This window comes from Strix aluco, chromosome 2 (assembly GCF_031877795.1).
Source record: "Strix aluco isolate bStrAlu1 chromosome 2, bStrAlu1.hap1, whole genome shotgun sequence".
Classification (NCBI taxonomy): Eukaryota; Metazoa; Chordata; class Aves; order Strigiformes; family Strigidae; genus Strix; species Strix aluco.
This window is the reverse complement of record NC_133932.1, coordinates 127,686,437-127,707,242: the sequence shown is the minus strand read 5'-3', so window position 1 is coordinate 127,707,242 and position 20,806 is coordinate 127,686,437.

Below are 20,806 nucleotides of genomic sequence, written 5' to 3'. Positions count from 1 at the left end.
AATAAGAGTCACGTAGGACCGCAGTTTATCAAAATTCAATGAGCTGTTCTCCCAGGGTGTTATCTGACAAATACTAAGTTGACATTTTGAGAACTTGCTACATTCACAATATTTTTTTCATTATTACTTGCATTGCAGGTGTACTTAGAAGGCTCTGTGAATGGTATTTATTATCCATAGTAGGTGTACATTGGAATCAGTCTTTCAGAACAATCCGTTCTGCCACTTAAGGAACTACTCAGATTTAGTTTAAAAGTTTTTCTCTTCCTTTTTAAGATAAAAGATTGATTTAAGCATTCATCTCAGGATTTCCTTGAGCATGGCCTACTGTGGCTTTGGAAACACCCACCTTTGATTATTTTACCATACGTATTTTATTTGTAAGATACTGATGCAAAGAAATGATGGTGAACATCCACCCTTTGTACTATAGAAATGTGAACAAAAAGATGCTCACTGCCCAGAGGAATTTGTACTTGCAGTATAAAAGAGCAGAGAGGAGATGGATAGAAGTAGACTGGGAAGGCTGACGATTGAGCAGGATTTCTTGCTTACCTGACAAAGCTCTGACTAAACAACACTACAATTCTTTCAAGAGAAAGACATAAGTTATTATATCTTTACTACCTTAATCTTGCTTTAACACATTCTCATATTTTTAAACTGCAATCAATATACATTTTTATTATGTTTCCATTCTGATATTTTAGGTTTCCAAAACACTTACTTCTTTTTCCTGGTCTTATTTATAACCTTTAAGAACAGACCACTCACACTGGTCTGTTTTATTTCCATCTTTACTATCAAAACAATGTTTATGAACAACATAGTTTTGTCCGAAAGTTCTAACTCTTCTTCACTACTTCATCCCATTTTATTGTATTCAGTTTTATTGGGTTTGCATGGCAAGGTTTTGGTAGTGGCAGGGCTAACGCAGTAGCTTCTGTGAGAACCTGCTAGAAGCTTCCCCCATGTCCAACAGAGCCAATGCCAGCAGGCTCCAAGACAGACCCACTGCTGGCCAAGGCCAAGCCCATCGATGATGGCAGTAGCACCTCTGGGATAACATATTTAAGAAAGGGGAAAAGAGATGCACAACAGCTGGAGAGAAGAGTGAGAATACATGAGAGCAACAACTCTGCAGACACCCAGGTCAGTGAAGAAGGAGGGGGAGGAGGTGCTCCAGGAGCCAGAGCAGAGATTCCCCTGCAGCCCGTGGTGCAGCCCATGGTGAGGCAGCTGTGCCCTGCACGGTGGAGCAGAGACCCACCTGCAGCCTGGGGAGGACCCTATGCTGGAGCAGGTGAATGTGCCCTGAAAGAAGCTGTGATCCTGTGGAGACCCCGCACTGCAGCAGGCTCCTGGCAGGACCTGTGGCCCCATGGAGAGAGGAGCCCACGCTGGAGCAGGTTTGCTGGCAGGACTTGTGACCCCGTGGGGGACCCACGCTGGAGCAGCCTGTTCCTGAAGGACTGCAGCCCGTGGGAGGGACCCATGCTGGAGCAGTTTGTGAAGAGCTGCAGCCCATGGGAAGGACTCACAGTGGAGAAGGTTTTGGAGGACTGTGTCCTGTGGGTGGGACCCTGTATTGAAGCAGGAGAAGAGCGTGAGGAGTCGTCCCCCTGAGAAGGAAGGAGAGTCAGAAACAACAGATAATGAACCGAGCACAACCCCCATTCTCCATCCCCCCTGTGTTGCTGGTGGGGAGGGGGTAGAGAAATCAGGAGTGAAGTTGAACCTGGGAAGAAAAGAGGGGTGGGAAAAGGTGTTTTTAAGGTTTGGTTTTATTGCTAATTATCCTACTCTGATTTGATTGGTGATAAATCAAACTGATTTTTTTCCCTAAGTCGAGTCTGTTTTGCCCGTGACAGGAATTGGTGAGTGATCTCTCTCTGCCTTTATCTCGACCCATAAGACTTTCATTATACATTCTCTCCCCGATGTAGCTGAGGAGGGGAGTGATCAAGAGGCTGTCGTGGGCACCTGGCATCCAGCAAGGGTCAACCTACCACATCAGTAGGTCTGAAATGCCCTCCATTTATAATAATCTTATAAAAGGTAATGTTTTTTTCACAGTACTACACTTTCTACTGAGTTTTTTCCTATGGCTATTTCATGGTTTAGTTGTCCTTTCTTGTCATTGGATAGCCTGGTGCATAGCCTTGTTTATTTTCTGAACAAGCTCCCACCCTTTAATAGACACTGTCTATTTAGTCCCAAGACTGAACAGTTAAACTATGAAGTATTGTACTGCACACAATAAGGATAACAAGGACTTGAGTGACATTTTTAAAAACAAACAGACAAACAAACAACCCTCTGAGGTAGTTATAAAAAAATTCATTACACACAAAATCTGCATTTCTTTTTTCTCTTAGAATTGAGAAATAATCATCTTATGTGAATGCATTTTCCTTTTTTTTTTTTTTCCTGTTGTTGAAAAAGGCAAATACAGAGAGCAGAAGAACAAACTCCTCTGAACCCAAATCCCTTAATTAGGAACCTAGCATTCCTGAGTAACATCAAGATTTATGCAATAATATTCTGCTAAAAGAAAAAAAAAAAATTAAAAGTTCATTTTTAGCTCTTCTTAATATAGTTTGTTAGTGTTTGAGGTGACTGTGACACACACGTGAGGCCCAGAGACCCACAGCCAAGAGGTGGGTATGTAGCATCCCCTTAATAATGGAGACCCAGCCTGTCTGCCCTGTAGGGCTATCATGAAACTGTGTGGACCTGAACCAGTCCATGACCCCTGATGTGTGGGGCAGGGTTTAGTCCTTGTACATTTCTTATTTAGCTGTATAGAGATAGCCATGGCATTTCCAGCTCTTTTTTCCTCTCTCAGCAGAGGAAACTCAACTCAACTCAATAAATGGCAAAGAACCCAACACAAGATGATTTTAATAATCCCTTCTGGACATGATCTCTACTTGATGCCTTCGTAATGATCCCTTCATCTATCAAGTTAAAAATTCAGTCTGTAAGTAGAAATATTGAGGGTGATAACTAAAAATTAGCCAATATTAACTATTTCCTACCACTGTGGAAATCTAAACTCTGATGGACTCTGGTAACAGAACTGGGTAACACCAGCTCTTTTCACTCCAAAATGTTATCATCAGTGGAAAGGAAGTCTGTGTATTTATTCTCTTTTGTAGTAACATATGTTTTAGGGATCAAATACCAACAGTCCCTTAATCACATTCTTAGGACCATTTTATCAATGTGCAAGTCATACACAACTCTTTCAATTGAGGATCCAGAATAAAACTGATATAACAGTTCCTGTCATATCTTTCTGAGCATTCAAAGTTGCTACATATTTTCTGTCTCATTATGTTTTCTGCCTCTCTTGCCATGTAAATTGTCCATAAACCCATAAGCTCATGCTCTCCTAGAGTGCATTCATGCTGTTATTATATCAATTCTCCAAAGCTCCTGTTATTTTCATATGCAAATTGTAGCCATGATGCAATTTTCTGTTGATGGACATATTCCTGCTGTTAATATCCACAGAAGTCTTGATGTGTATCTGTTGTTTTATCTATTGCCTTCAGTCTACCATAAGTCTCCAGCCATATTCATTATATTCAATTAGTGACATTCTGCCCTGTGAGAATCTGTCAATATAAAATAGGCACAGTAATGCTCAGAAAATTGTCAAAATAAACACTTTTTAAAATAGCATCAGATAACTGAAACCACAGTAGACTAAGATCCCATGTACTTTACAGATCATTCTACAAAATTTAATTGAAGTATATACTAATAAATAAATATATATAATTTAAATAAATAGAACCTATAAAATAAATAGAAAATATGGAAGGAATGTGGCAGAACCTAATAGTGTAATTTAATCCATGACTCTAAAACAGGACTGCTGACACTTATACCTATGTTTGATATGTTTGAGCATTTATTTCTTTTTGAAAATAGACTGTTAATATTTTTGCCAGTGTTTATTTATAGCTAGCAAATCTGGATGATTTCAGAATTTTCATCCTTTCCCCTCTCTATGCCTTTCAATATTACCATTCTTCTAATTTCACTTGATCTGCATTCACCATTGCAGTTGCTTCTCCCTGTAGCCTTTGGTCAATTTTAAAGAGTGAATTTTTATTGTTATTAATTACTTTTGGTCAAAATTTTATTAAGAAATGGTGCAATATTTCTGCCTGTGTCCTGGTTTCTTTCAGACTGCTTCTGTAACTTAGTAAGATCATCTTGAATTTTAGTCTTGTCCTCTCACGTACTTTCTTTTCCTCTAAGCTTGATGTCATTTATGGATTGAATAAGTACAGCCTTGATTTTATTATGTAATTTATGTCATTAACAAATCAGAGTGAAGGGAAATATGCTTGCAGTTGGACAGGGAACAAGTGATAACTTTACCTGGTTATGTGCCACTCTACACTCTTCTCCAACAACTTTATTTTTGATATGTTTCCCCAGTTTGCTTACAAGAATGCAGTGTAAGGCAATGTCAAAAGCCTTAGTGAAAACAAGATATATGATCATTGCTTCTTCTTTCTCTACATCACCCGTTATTCTTTCATAGAAGAAAATTAGATTGATTTGACAAGATATCTTCTGCTTGGCAAATTCATCTTCGCTGTTACTCTCCTTGTTATCTTCCAAGTGCTTGCAAGTCATTTCTGACTGCCTGGTTTAGATTTTTTCTGGAATTTGAAGTGAAGTTGACTTGTCTATAAATTTACGCTTCAGTTTTTCCTCCCTTTATGCAGGTATACATTAAGATCGTTCCTTTCCAGACCAGGTACCTTATACGCCCTCCACAAGTTCTCAAAGACAATTGCTAACGTTTCTGAGCCTGCTTCAGCCTGTACTGAGATCAGGATTGGAAGGCCCAGGACAAGCTGAAAACCTGCAATATACCAAAATACTGTCAAACATGATCTGTGTTTGTTCTGGGTTGAGCTGTTGTTCTTTGTTACTAATAATGAGTTTGCCACTTGTCATAAATATGCTTTATAAAGAACAGTGAAAAAAGCCCATGCTTCACCTCTTCAGTTTTTCTTACACCATTTAGTGATAGCTATTCCTTTGCACTGAATAAATGTCTAACACTTTCTTTGGGGCTTTTTATTTCTACTAATCCAGTCAAGGAATGACTTCTTGTTACCTCCAGTTTCTCTTGCTAGTTACAGTTAATTCTGTATTGTCCTTTGTGATTTTGCTCTCCTACCTGCTCCTGATGTTCTGTATGTGTGCTTAATGATATGTGCTTTCCCCCCCTTTATCCATACCCAATGTTTAGAGTGAATAAAGACTCCATAACTTAGTCAAAGTTGTTTAATATTTTTTTCTAACCTTTCTCTTCACTGACGTAGTGTGTGATTTCTTGGGAAACTACAACTTCTGGATTATTTTTTTCTTTTGCTTTTATGAGATCTTCCCTACCATTTATGTATATCTATCAAAATCTCCTGGGTTTAGAAGTTATTAGTGGCACGCAGACAGGAAAATAGAGGGAAACAGAACAAACTTGAGGAAACTGCACTGAAAGTATCCCTGAGGGATCCCTCTGCTCACACTAAAGCCCATTTGCAGGTAAGTATGCAGTCCTACACTACCTACCCAGCTGAGCCGAGTCTGTACAGTTACAGGGATTCCTGCTGCTGCACTAAACCACTTTGGAGCTGGGACTCCCCAAAGCACTTGGCATCAACAAATGAAAACAGCTACAGCCTGCTGAAAACAGCATGTTCGGTTTTGCATTCAGTGTGTAAACTGTAAGCTGGTTTCAACCATATTTTGTTACCCTTTGAAATGTTTCCTCAATAGTAGGTTGCACCATCTGTTGCACTGTTTGCCTGCATGTTTTGCTTGTTAAACTGCTCCCCCAGCAGCACACAAAAGAGGAAAAACAGCGGTGATTGCCTTTCAGGAAGATCTCTCTGTCCTCTGCCTACCTCCTCCCACCTCAGTGTTGCACTGCACACAACAGATGTTCCTCTAGTCCTACCTCATGCTTATTTATTTTAGGACTTAAGCCAAAGTCCACTATAAAACCTCAGAGGCTTTAAAATCTGGCCATCTCTTTCCTCGTGAAACCTATAGGTATGTTTTATGGGCTAAGGACAGAACACCACACATGCCAAAGCAAAATGTTAAGATGAATAACCTCAGGGTTCACCAGGGAGTGTGAGCTCTGCCACAGTTAATCCTGAACACCCATTTAAATATGGGAGATAATGCAGTGTTGATTCAATATCAATAAACTTCCTTTTCTCAATAAAACTACAGACAGAATTATACTTACATGGCACTAGTATGTACCCTGTCTCCTGGCTAAAGGCTGACATATTGCCATGACAGGAAAAATACCCTGCCTTGGTACAGGTAATGAAGCAGGGCTTTTCTTTCCCTTCCATCAGTTGCCCTTCATCCTTAGTATCTAAGCAGCCAGAAAACTTTATATCAGCTTTTTTCTTTCCTTCTTTCCTGGTGTGTTTATTAAACCTGAACAAATAACATACAATGATTTTACATGAAATATTCTCTGAAACGTGTTGACAGAGCCTTGCACTGTACTATATAATTCCAAATTATTCACTTTATGAACTGGATGAATATAGTAGGAAGGGGAAACCCAGTGAATAATACATTCAAATATGACTGCAGAATTCTCTGAGTAAATTATGCAACCCAAAGATATTCAGCCAGCTCTGTTCTGAATAACATGACATAGCTTCCTTGTGGCTTTAGCCATCTCAGCAACAGGGACCAGTGAGGAGCTGAACTCACTGAATGGGAAATGCTTTTTCAGTATGTACATTTGCCTTGAGATAGCAAAACCACTGTCCCAACACCTATCAAGAACCATCATCTTGCAGAAATACAAGACCTGAATATCCTTTACAGAGAAATAAACATTTTTTCTTGTTCCAGCTTCTGCCCAAAGGTCATACACATTGCACGTGGCCATAGGATTGATGTGATGCTTTAATATTGCTCTCTAATTTCTTCCTACAGCTGCTCTCTTAGAAAAGTAATGTCACATCTTTGCTTTTTCTTAAATTCTCAGACAAGAGATTGTCATACAGACAACCATAAATATTAATCTGCTACCCAGTCCTGGATAGTAAATCAATTAAAAAAAACTCAGCAAGGTCGCCACCATTGAAGCTTGGTGACAGCATCTGAAATTTTTCTTATGAAACAGGATGTCATCTGGCAGAAGGAGAGATGTCCGTATATGAAGTAGTTACTCCAGGATTTCTTTGTAATAAACAGAGAAAAGCAGATATTTCTAGAGTGAAATTAGTCTCATTCTCAGTAGACATTTGAAACAAATCAGATGAACCATATTTTAAAATGCCTGTTACTCTCCATTGGCTGTAAATGGAACCTAAGATGATTTGGCTCTGATGCAGAGATTAAACATGCGGACATCTAACCTGGAGTGAGATGTATCCCACCCACAAACCTGACTACACACAGAGGCAGGTGCAGGCTCCGTAGTAGAGCTGTGTCATAGAGTGTGGGAGCACATACCACACCAGCTGGTACTAATGTCCCTTGAGCTTCTCTGGGAAATCTGTCCCAATATTTTGTGTCCAGTATGGTGAACCAGATACTGAGAGAAGATCTGGCCTCTTGGAGTTTATTTCCCCCTCTACAAGCTTTTCCAGGTGGCTGAGACCCGATCAAATATTTATAGAACTAAATATTTCTCTTCTCCATGGGAGGGAAACAGTAAAAGTACAGATCCTAATTTGGTTTTGCAAAGGGCTGGAAATAACAACAAACTGGTCATTAAAACTAAACCTCTTTTTCTTTTTTTTTTTCTTTCATTCTTTGCAGATGCAAATAAACTTTCCAAGGACAATTCTGAACCCATGAGTTTCTTTCTCCTAAGAATGCTAGCAAGTGAATAAGGTTTCAGGAAATCTGCATCACCTCTTCTACCAGAAATAATTCTTGGTTTATTATCCATAGAATTTGGTAGCTCCCAAAAGTCCCCATCACTGAGCAGGACCCCACATAGTAGCATCTGCACAAACACAGACAAAAAAAAAAAAAAGGCCCTCTGTCCAAAATGTCCATGTTCTAAGGCAAGAGACAAAAATAGACAACTTCTCTTCAGAAAGTGAGATTATCAGAGATCCACTGTCTGTAAAAATGCATTGTAGTTACAACTATTTTAATTCATGAAATCATGTTAGGAGACATCTCTGGGCACAGGAACTTGTCTTACTTACAGAGCTAATACTTTTCCAGGCATGTTTTTGTTCAATGTCAACTGAGTTCATCAAAAATAATTTCTGGACACGATTCAGGTGGACAATTGTATGTGGCCACCCTGTTTTGGAAAACAACATAGACGGTAGAGATGTGGGCTGTTCCACATCAGTATCAAAAAGTAGTCCTAAGTTTATTTTATTTATGAGAAATGACATAGCCTTATATCAGCTCTTTCTTGTGTCATTTGCTAACTGTCCTGGAGAGCATCAGTCATGGTTAGCGTAGGCAATTTCTTTCTTTTTGAGTAAGTGACTGCTTACATTACAAAGCCACTCACAAGAATCACCAGCTTTCAAAATCACAAGGAGATAAGCCACAGACATATTGAAGACTGTTTTTCCAACTGCAGTCCCTCCTGTTGCATGCCATTTCCTCAGTGATACTGCTTTCCTCAAGGTGTAGCACTACAGAATTTCATCCTTCAGACATTAGTCAAAAAGTCCTCTGAGACATATTTTTTTTCTGACTCAGAAGCTTGTAATTAATTTTTCTCTAGCAGTTCAATATAAGGAAAAAAGTGATTTAATAATCTTTGGAAGAAGTTATTTTTAGTTCTTATGTGTTTTTTCAGCACAGGCTACCATAGAACTTGACATAGATCTAAAAAGCCTGCTCCTACCAGCATATGAGGACAAAGAGCTATATTGTGACTATCTTCCCTAGTAGTTCACATTTAGTCATCCTCACTGTCATATCGTGTAGGTGAATGAGCAATTCAGTTCAGTGCCACCCACCACTGCCAGACACTTTCAAAAAATTCAGTGAAAAGATGTTATCACAGTATATTAATTAGATAGAAAACAGTCCAGTTATCTAGATTATGTTGTACTTTTTCTAGGTCTCTAAGTAGAGACCTAGAGTTTGGGAAACTGGATTATTTTTAATATATTTGGGAGTTTAGGAAAATGGGTTATTTTGAAGATATTCTACAATCTTCAGAGAAAACAAAAAAGAAAGCTTAAGTGTGAGCTAAGTGTAGGTAGGACCTAACATTTATGGATTCATTCTTTCTATTCAACCTGCTGAAATGATAGAAACTAAATAATACTTTTACAAAGATTTTTAAGCAACAAACGATGAATAATTGGAGAGCTAGCAAAGCAGAATTTTCATCATGAATTATTAAATCCCAGCTTATTCTAATACTATAGTAACAACAATGCCAAAAGATATAGGATATTGCAAGTCAGAACACGGACAAGAAAGAGACCCTTCTCCCTTTTTCATTTATACAGGGTGCCATCAGAAGTCTGTTTCTACCAAGTTGCTTTTATGTCTGCAGAGAAGGTTTAGGTCAAGGATGTCTGCTTAGCTGAAAGATACTGGCATTGCTGCTCTGAGAGTAGAGAATAAAAACAGATGGAGAGTAGAAGGAAATTAAGTGTTGGATTCACCTCATCTAAGTTCAGAAATCTATAATGGCTAGTCCACCTAAACTAGTTGCTTTCACTCCCATTATAGAGAGTGGAAAGGAACAGACACTTGTAAGTACCAGCTGAAATTCAGGTCTGATTTACAAGCACATCATGTCACATGAACCCCACTAGACTGATCAACACAAACTGAGCAAAATGACAATGATTTTGCCAGCAGGGAGCTGAGCTAAGCAGTGACCTGTCAGGTTTGTTGTAGGCATCAGGGAAAAGCACAGTTTAAGACATCATATGAAAGAGAAGAATGAGGTGCCATGATGTTCAGGAGAAGCCTTTCCAATGCTTTTACAATACAGCAATTGACACCTCAGGAAACCAAGACACAGCATGGAGGATCTGAGCAATTGAAAACAATCCATGTGTTGGCAAATGCAGATCTTAGTTTCTCAGTGGATTTTCAGACAAAAAGTACTTTAAAAAATTGAAGGACTATTATTTCAGTTCTTAAGATTTTTAAATCATGAGCTTGAAAAAAAACCACACAGCTCAACAAGCATTGGCAGGTGCCATGTCTGATTTCTGTTTAGATTTCACACTGTGCTTTAACTGTCACATAATGAAATAATGTATCTGTTAAAAGCTCATTGATTTTATTTACCTTTCTGACAAGTGGGAATTCAGTGCTACTTACCACCCCGCAGGACAGTATTTGCATACAACCTTTTGTGGAATTTCATTTATTTTGATTTATGAGAGTTCTGAAATCATTGCACTCATGTTGATAGAGGCAAGAACAGATCAGTCATCGTAAACAGTCCAAACTTAAGTTAAAGAAGCGACAATATTAATTCCATCCAAGCAGTTTTATTTCAACTTGAATCATCTTTCCCAAGTCAACCCACAGTCTTCACAAATGTCCCAAAGATCTTGGAGCAAGTAAAACTAACAGATGTGAAGAGATAGGAATTACAGATTTTATCTCCCTTTTTTTTTTTTTTTGGTCCTCCATACAACCGAAGCGTATAGAAAATTGAATTTAATTTAATTAAGGATTGGAGCATTCATGCTGCACTATAAGTGTCAGGGAGCAGCAGGATCCAGCTGCTCCCTAAGGGATGGAGGCCAGAAGCTGAGTGTGATAACCATGGTGGGGAAGGTGCCCAGACACCCCAAAGTGTCCCAGAGGTCAGGTGGGCCAAAAGGAGAAGGAATTAGGCTCAGGTCAGCTCTGATGGATGCCAGAGGCTGTGCAGCACTGGGAGGGAGGACAATGGAGGATTAGGATCAGACTTAGTGAGGGGTACCAGGGTCAGACACAGCCCTGAGATGGCCTGGCAAGGTCATGGGGACGACAATGTTGGCCCATGTCTTGATGGGGCCACATGACTGGGCAGGGCAGGGCTGTGGGGAGCTGGAGAACAGTGTCCTACAGTGTCACAGGACTGATGGCTCTAGGGGGCTGAAATGGGGTCCTGGGCTGTGGGCAGGGTGGGGAGAGGCCCTGGGGGTGGGCAGGGCCATTAAAGCCCAGCAGGGACCTCAAGGCCCTGACAATAATTAAATGTGTTAATGTTACTTCTGTTTATGAGTAATCAGTCAAGTCAGATGTGCCAGGTATAGGTTACATACATGTGGAAAACCTATAAAGAAAGATTTTTTTCTGACAGATGTCTGAGTAGGTAATACATTATTCCTCTTCAGTACTGATTATATATTATCCAGGAGGCTGGATATTACAAACCTGCCGAGATTTAAAGGCTAATGTTTTCTAACTGGGGAGAGAGGAGGAAAGTTCATTTAGTGTGATGCCATTTCTAAAATTGAGCTTTGACTGTTAAGCTTACTTAACCAAATTCTCAGGTTAAATATAAAAAAGATTATGTTTTTTTTCACGCTCAGCCTTAAGCTGACAAAATCAGAAAATTCGAAGTCTGAATTGGTACTGTTTTCTTAAAATGCTTCTGAAGAATTATTAGTGACACCCCTTCTATGAAAGTTTTCTTCACTTTCTGTAACCGTTCTCAAACCACGGTTGCCATGCAAGCACCTAATATACAGACATACAGAGAGACCAGACTGCAAACATGTGGATTTGGGGTGTAGGACACAAGGGTGATGCTATACCTCAGTGCACTTACACACCAACTGCAGTGTGGTCTCACACTAATATGTTCAACCAGAACAAATCTTTGTGCAGAAGGTCACCCCCTCTGTAGCTATGGGGAAGAGGATGGTGTTGTTAAGGCTTGTAGCATTAATATCATAGTCTTAAGGAGCACTGAATGGTATTTCTGAGTGATTTCTTCTTAGGCAACAAAAATGATCCTTTACCCAGAACTTTCAGTTTGTAGTAGCATACAAAGATCTGTTTTGATGGTTTAAAACCTGCAGAAGATGCTGAAGATTCTTACCTTCAGATGATCAACTGCAGTGGGCCCTGATTAACTGCTTTGCTGGTTCTCCATGGATTACAGCACAGCTGTGATGCACTGCTGAACAGAAACTGCCAAACACCTAAACACAACATTGTGCCTCAAACTCATCACTAACTGATTTATGAAACACAAGCATTTGTGTTCACACTAACCTCTTTATGTGTGAAATTTGCTCAGCACGTCACCAGTTTTGAAGGCTCACAGAAGTTTGGCATAGAAGGAGATTCTCCTTTGAAATAAATGGAATGACAAATTAACTCTGTCTGAAGAACCCTTGCCACACTGAAGATTGCTGAAGCCCCACCTCTTCAGGAACTGTAGACTGTTTCTTGTCCTTCACTTGATGTGATGATAATTATATACCTGTCACCTTACCTACTTCTTTCAGCACGCAACTTACACATTTTCCGCAACAACCTACCACTTAGTTCTCTTCCACTTTTTAAATAGTGCTGACTGGTAGTTTTTAATTAAGACTTGACAGTTGAAATTTGCATTCCAAAAGCCAGTTGAAGGTGCTGGAATTAGATTGTAATGCAGAGCATTCTACTTGCACACAACCCTATCTAGCAAGCATGTCCTTAGCAGGACCTTCCTAGTTACTAGAGATGTGCGTAAGGGTTTAAGGCTACTTCTCTGAGAGCATCATGAATTGGCATTTTATGCTTTAATGCTTAGCTAATGAAGTATAAATAAGCATGCTGAGTGATTTCTGTAGCTCTAAGAGGAACACTGTTCTTCTCTGATTCGTTATTCATTCGTACATGTCAGCTCACAAAATTGCTGTGAGCAGATGGACAAACTGCTAAAAGCAGTTGTGTCATTTTCAAGATTTAGGGGACAAATGACCCAGGGAAAGACCCAAAGAATGGATCACTACAACTTTTAAAGAGCTGCAGTATACTCCTCTGTTTTCTGTAGAGACTGAGTCCTGCTAGAAGTTCTTGGCTTGACATGCATTTAGCTAGACAAATTTTCCCTTCATATCTATTGACTTCAGTAGATTTTGTGCTTGACAATGGTATAAGTCAAGTTGTTTCTGACTAGGTTCTACAAGCTAAAGCTTTAAATCCACTCCAATTAATGCTTCTTTTGAAGAAATGAGCCACATGTTGTGCTTAAAGCTAAGCCTCCAGCTTTTTAAGGATTTTCCATAAAATTCTACTGCTAATTAATCACTGCAGGTATCTACAGAACCAAACACCTTCTGTTGCTTTTATGACCAATAATAGCACAAAATTATAATTATGATAGAACAGCAAAGATGGAGTTTGCAAAGTCACCTCTTCTGTTGGTAGCATGAATTGCAAAGCTAAGGAGCATCCTGATCAAATACCTGGGCTGAGAGATATTTTGAGAAAATGTAAATAACGAGTTCATGCAATGTATTTGTGAAATTTAATCTTTTCACCTTATTTCTTATGGATTCACCTTCTCTTTTATGCATTCTCTCCTATGGGTGCTATATGACATCTGAAACACAGCCATGACAGTATAGCTGTGAGGTTAGAGCTGAGGTTACACATCCAAATCAAGAAGCAGCTACTGGCCATCTGTAAAAAAAGTACCACAGACAGCCTAGAAAAAATTGTATCCTCTTTATCACAAGCCTTATTTGAATTCTTTATATTCATTGTATCTTTTGAATTAAAAATTCAGTAGAATTTCTGCTGTACTGCTTCTACAGCACTAGACAATGCTGATTGATTGGATTTGTTTCTTTCAAAAATTAAGAGAACAACAGTCCAGTTTATGTCTAGTCACTGCAAGAGGATGTGACAGCAGCAAAAGTGATGTACATAAAATTACAAAAAAAAAAAAAAAAAAAAAAGGTGTTAATTTTGATGTTGCTCCAGACACCAGAGCAGAAATTTCCCTGTAGCCCATGGTGAAGACGACGGTGGTGCAGGTTGTACCCCTGAAGCACCCAGAGGACCATATTGGAGCATATACCCACACTTGCAGCCCGTGGAGGACCCCATGCCAGAGGGGGGTGTTGTGTCCTGAAGGAAGCTGCAGCCTGTGGAAATCTCACATTGGAGCAGGCTCCTGGCAGGAGCTGCAGTTTGTAGAGAAGAGCCCACACAGGAGCAGGTTTTCTGGCAGGACCTGTGACCCCATGGGGGACACACACTGGAGCTGTCTGTTCCTGAAGGACCTATGCTGGAGTAGTTCATGAAGGACTGTATCCCATGGGAAGGACCCCACGCTGGAAGAAGGGAAAAGCATGAGGAGGAAGGAGTGGCAGAGATGAAGTGCTATGGACTGACCTCAATCCCCATTCCCCTGCACTGCTTGAGGGGGAGCAGATAGAAGAGTCAGGAGTGAAGTTAAGCCTGGGAAGAAGGGGATTGGGAGGAAGGTTTTTTAGTTTTGTTTGTATTTCTCATTATCCTCCTCTATTAATAACTGGCAATAAATTAAATTAATATCTGCAAGTCGAGTCTGTTTTGCCTGTGCTGGTAATTGATAAGCAATCCTCCTGTCTTTATCTTGATTCACAAGCTTTTCATTTTATTATTTCCTCCCATCCAGCTGAGGAGGATGAGTGAGAGAGCAGCTTGTTGGGCACCTGGTGGCCAGCCAAGGTCAACTCACCACATATAAATAGTATCTATTTTACTTGTTTATGGATTCTCTTTCTTTGCGAAGAGAATGAGCAGATCAGGTAAGACCACTGGAAAGGTCGTTCCCTCCATTGGGAGAACCTGAACATGCTTGAGAAAAGTTAATTTTCCTATTGCAAGGTATGGCAAGGAGGAAGAGAGAGATATGCATGCAGCAAAGAGTGGTGAGTCAGCTGTTCAAGAGAGACAAGACTCTGAGAGGACAGAGAAGCAGACATATCCTGGCCTCCACAGGGACAAAAAGAAAATTTCCCAGAGACCAGAGGAGACTGTGCAATATTTACTGCAACTCAAACTCACTGAAGTGCTTAAAACCCAGCTTGAAAGCAAGTACCAAGAGGGTAAAGAGGTTGTTTTTAACTCCCTTTTAAATTTGTTCTTCTGACCTAATCATTTTGAGCTTTATCTGTGTGAAAGATTAAGTAAATATTCCGTAACTGAGTTACCTTTTTATGTTTAAAAGCCCTTCTGGTCTTCATTGGGTAGCTCACTGTAAAGGAAAAACAGTCTAAATGAAACCATCCTAGAGACCTGGCTGACTTGGGTGTCATTACAAGCCCATTACCTCATGCTGACTTAGCAGTCAGACCAGATGACTGAGTGATGACTAAAGCTGGACACTTATTATAATTTATCCAATGACAAATCTAACTTGGCCTTGGAAACCTGGAAGCCAGATTTAAATCTCAGATGACCCCTGCTCTGTCTGGGTAGGATGGTCTATCTAGTGCACAAGGATGAAGAAAGGAATAGAAAATCTTCTTCCCAAGCAGAAGTAGAAGTAAACTCTGAAATGGAAGAAGGAGATATAAAACCAAGTGTTTAATATGCAGGCAGCACAGACGGTGCAGAAGTCTGCAGTGAGCCAAGATGAATTAGCCTCCCCTGGCTTGTAAAAGAAAAAGAAACACCACCTTTCAAACAAATCCTTCTGTGCAACAGCACCAGCCCTTGCAGTGTGAATGCTGCCAAACGCTTTCTCTAGGAGAAGCTTGGACTTCATCAGGCCTTAAGCAGCAACACTCTTCATATTAGCTGATTCACCGTATGCCTGGATAATAGCAGAATTACTGACAGCAATAGGGTAAGCACAGCAAGATGGTCATATACTTTCTGAGAGGGCACAATGAGATCTAACACCAGTGACTCAACCGTTCAGCAAAATGAGACAGAGCTAAATACCATACAGGGAAAGATCCTGATTTTACTTCAGGGGAGAAGACCAGACCAGGTCTTTCCTGGTCTTCTCCCTTAAGCTTTTGACAGTCAGACACCTATTTCCTCCATCTGAACAGTAAGACTTGACTGCTAGCTACAGCATCCCAGCTGGATAATCTTTGTACTTCTTTTGAAATCAAGATCCAACACATTCAAAGTAGACGTTGTGAAATTAGGATGTCTTCAATAAGTTATCTTAGTTGGAGAAAGCAAGGTCCTTTAGAATGGTAAGTCCTAACAAAGATATTTCTCAGCACCGTTTTCTACACTTTATTACCTTAGACTCATCTGGGTTCATCCATGTTTGGGTTCATGTATGAGACTCATTTATGTTTATCCATAGCCCCTGTTATTCTTGCATTCTTTCCCTTCATGTTTAATAAATCATTGCACACCTTGGCTGCTGAATCTAGGTATGTAAAGAACAAGATGGGAACCACATCTGATAGGAACGGCATCAGCATCCCTCCTTGCAATTAACCTGAACTGTCAGCTGAATCTGAGCTGTCACTTGAAATTGTTGCCTTAGATTTAAGATGATAAATATTAGATATGAAGAGGCTTCTGTGGTGATATTTCTTCCTTAAATAGTACATATCTGCCCTTCTGGGTGGAGAGTGAAGGTCCTAGACTCCTGGGGTGCGCCCACCATTTGGAGACACTGAGAAAATCAGCACCCCACAGCTATGATTGGAGTGAGCTCTGCTGAAGACTTGCCAAGAACCTTTGATGGAAGCACAACCTCTGAAAAACTGCATTGCAGTTGACAGCTGAAAGAAAGTGACTAAAGAATATTTTTGAGGACAACTGAGCTGGTGAGATTACTCTTTTGACCCCACAGGGCCTTAAACCCCTAGAAAGCAAACAGTAAAGATCATAAGGAACTGTGTGGGTAACAAAAATAGTAAAAATATTTGGGATAAGTTTAGTAAAACCAGAGGCTTAAATGTATTTGCCTGAAGAGAAGGAGACTAAGTAAAGGGAGGATATTCAGATTATGAAGGTCATAGGGACTAAAGAGATTCTCCTCTTAACTATGTTACATATCCTATGCCCTATTGTCTTTGTGCTTAAATGAGAGGGCAATCTATGTAGAAGAAACAGAGAGAATAAGCGCTATATGCAGCCTGAAGCCTCCTTCTGGAATTCACTGCCACATGAGATCATTAAGTCAAGCACCATGTCCAGATTTTTTAAGGAAGTTGAGTAAATTAGTGCTTAATAATGATATGCATTGCCATGTAAGTTGATGTAATAAAATAGATCACAAAAGTTTGTATTTCAAGATGTAAACAAGTTACTGTGGTGGTCAGTAAAGGAATGTTATTCCATCCCTACACCTTGCATATTATTCCATAATTGCTCAGAGATTTTACTAGAGAATCTTACTTTGTAGATCCAGGTGATCACCTTTGACAGAAACATGGTACAGATCTAGAAGGACCAGTGGCTTAATCTGTCATGACAGTTTTTAGGAACCAGTGCATGATCTCTGTGGATGTAAGAAAAGAACACAGTAAGAAGTCTTAGAGCTGACTTCTTCTGTAAAACCTATAGTGTAGTGCAGAAAAACAGAAGCAGGTACAAGTGGGAGTAACTTCACTGAAGTCTATTGCCAGGTGCTGAGGATCTAACCTGCTATATTTCAAATACCATCATGGGTTTTTACTCCCAGTGTATTCTTTACCTGTCGAACATGCATAATGGTGGGATACTTTATTTTGTAAATGTGACAATCAATGTCTTCTCCATGTTTTGTAGAGGATTAAAAACAGCAGCTGGAGGCACCAGCGTCACTGTCAGATTTCCCAACAAGTCAGTCAGAGATGGCAGGCACTCTCTATTGACATAGCTCAGCTTTTAGATTCATCCTCCACATGCAATATTGAAAATTTTTGTAGCATTTTCAGCAGGTGCCATATCACTACTCAGTCCCATCTTATAATTAAAGTTCCTTATTTATCTGGGAAAGGTGAAAGCAAAAACTAAAAATAATAGAAAAAAGAAATCTATACAAAACTCATCTTTTGAACTTCTAGTAAGCTGGAAAACTTCTGGCAAACTATTAACAGGAAAATGCTTTTCCCATCAGAAAAGTTGCTTCTGGTAGTTTTAGCGATAGCTTAAGTGCTAACACAGTTAAAAGCAGACAATTAAGTTAATGGAAGAGTTTTGCTTCTCAAAGTTAGCTGATGAAAAATATAGTATTTCATGGAAAATACTATATAGACATTGGTCTAAGACTGAAATATAAATGCTGGTGTGCCTTGAAGATTAACTGGAAAATCAGATGTTTGAGTTTCATAGGAAAAAACACACTTCATGAAAAATATTTTAAAACTCTCCTAGAACAAAAAAACCCTATTCATTTAGTTTTGCAGTTTTTATTTCTTTTTAAGAGAACCACAGGCGTATTTCTTTCATATATTTTTTCTTTTTGTAGCTTTTTCTCCTTTCTCTCCAATTTGACTTTTATTAGAAAGGCAAGAGAACATTTAAAAATAATCCTTCCCCTTATTTTAACAACAATTGTTTTTGTTCCATTTTGTTTTTCAATGTGAAATTAAAGAAAACTCAAAATTCTTTGTTACAATTCAAAGGATTAAAAAATGAGTATGAAAATTTTAATCACTTCTGCAAAGCCTTTTTTTTTTTGCATGGGAGAAATATTTTGATGAGGATTTGCATGTCAGCTCTTCACAACACTGTCTGAGAAATGTACAATCTTTCTCAGAAGCCTGAGTATCTGAAAATTAAGAATAATTCCAATCCTTAGTTGCTCTGAGCAAGACACAATAAGCATACTCCCTAAATCACAATGTAGGAACAGTCAGCTTGTAATCAAAAGGAGACGTGCATCAGAATGCAGATGAGATCAATTTACCAATGTATTGATCTCACTAGAGTTATTCTGAAATAACACAGCAATAATGAATGAGGATTCACTCTTTCTTAGAGTGAACCTATTACCAGTGATGACAGATATAGCTTGGAGTCTTGTAGTCTAGTCTCACCATCTTGCAGTTTAAGCAAACAACAGCTACTGCTGCTTTGATAAAGATTCTTGAGAGGACCAGTAATCAGCTAGAAGTAAAATCAGTTCACCCAGGGGAAACCACAGACTCTTGTCCACTACTACAGATCTAGGGAAGGAAACTGATTTCACTCATGCAGGACTCTTCCTCTGTTTTCTCATAGACTGAATCAAGAGAAACCTGCTTCTAATCCTAAGCTGAGATATCCTTAAGTGCATTAGCTGTGGATAGTAACCTTTGGCTGATTCCCAGTACACACATCTTGCTTTCCTGCAGGATGGTCACAACTGCACGCCATCTAAACCTTTATATTCTCTGGCAGAAATTTCCAAGCAGGCATGGTAAAAGCTGCCAGGAGAATCTCAAATTCATTGCCAGTTACACATTGACTTTATGAGTTCCCCAATGCTTTCTCATTGCCCACAAACAAGTCAAAACTGAAATCAATTGAAGAACTGAAAGCAAGGTGTAGTGCCCAGATCCATAACAGCCTATTTCATCGTTAGCTTTCAAAATGCTTCTAAAGAGGGTCAGAATTATTAGCAGCATTTTACATGTTGAGAAACTTTGGTATAAGGACATGAAGTGATTTGCCCAAAGTCAGCTCACAGAGAAATCAGTCTTCCATGTCCTGAGTCCTAGCCCAGTTCTACCGAAATGAATTTGGAAAGTCTCAGAAACAAAGAGAAACATTCAGATGTAGAGTCCCAAGCTGTGAGTTAACAGCAGGAGAGAAAAAATAAAAAAAGAAAAAAGAAAGACAGTAGTGCTGAAGGAAACCTCCTAATACACTAGGTACCTAATTTGTTAGCAACAAAAGGTCAAGACACTTCCTCAGCCACTGAATTAAGATATTAGGCTCATCTCAGTATAGTGGAGCCATCGGCTACCAGCAGCATTTGACAGCAAATCAGCCAAGCTCCACTGATTTATAGCATAAACAAGGTTATATACTCTCTCAGTAGTGGTCTCTGTTCACCTCCAGGCACACCCACAAAATGGGCACACTGACAAGAGCAGCCAGCCATAGAGAGGCCATGGAGGCAGAGAAGGGAACTGCATCTGAAAATTCAGATTTGAGCTGTCCTGTCAGCTGATCACCTGCAGTGACAAGCAAGAGTCTAAATCATTCAGAAAACACCAGAAAGGATTAGTGGATATGGACACTGGCTTAGTCCAGTCATTGGCTTTACTACTCTGGACCTTCTTCTACACCATGGAACAAATTATAGAGTGTTTCCTCTACCTCCCATCATTGCTTATGTATCCAGCTGGTGATTACTATCTTCCCTTTCAAAACAGAAATAGAGCGACACCTGAGCAATGCATAAACAGGCTGATGCCCAGAACAGCTGAACCTTTCTTATGGTAAGCTCAAGCTAATAAACCCTTCTGGGTGATGGGATTTACTCACCAGACACATCAGGTTGCAACAACTCACTATTCCCCTTGCACAGTTATGCTGTGAATTCAGTGCTGTGCTGTGAGGACTCTGGGTGGATCTTGGTGCCCTCAGGGGTCACTGAAGCATTGTACCATCACTTTCAAACACATAGGTAGCAGCTCTGCTAAAATGACACTGTAGTTCTGATGGACACTAGGCTAAACATGAGTCAGGAGCATGCCCTTCTAGCTGTGAAAGGTAGCTGGGCTCTATTAATGTGAGGATAGCCTGAGGGAAGTAATGATTCTTTTTTTACTCAGCACTAGTTATGCTGCATTCAGAATACTCCATCCAGTTTTTAGCTCTTCAGTACAAAAATGATGTTTGCAAACTGGAGGGAGTTCAGGGGAGGCTGCTGAGATGGTAAGGGTTGGAGCACTTTTCCTGTGAGAAGAGGCTG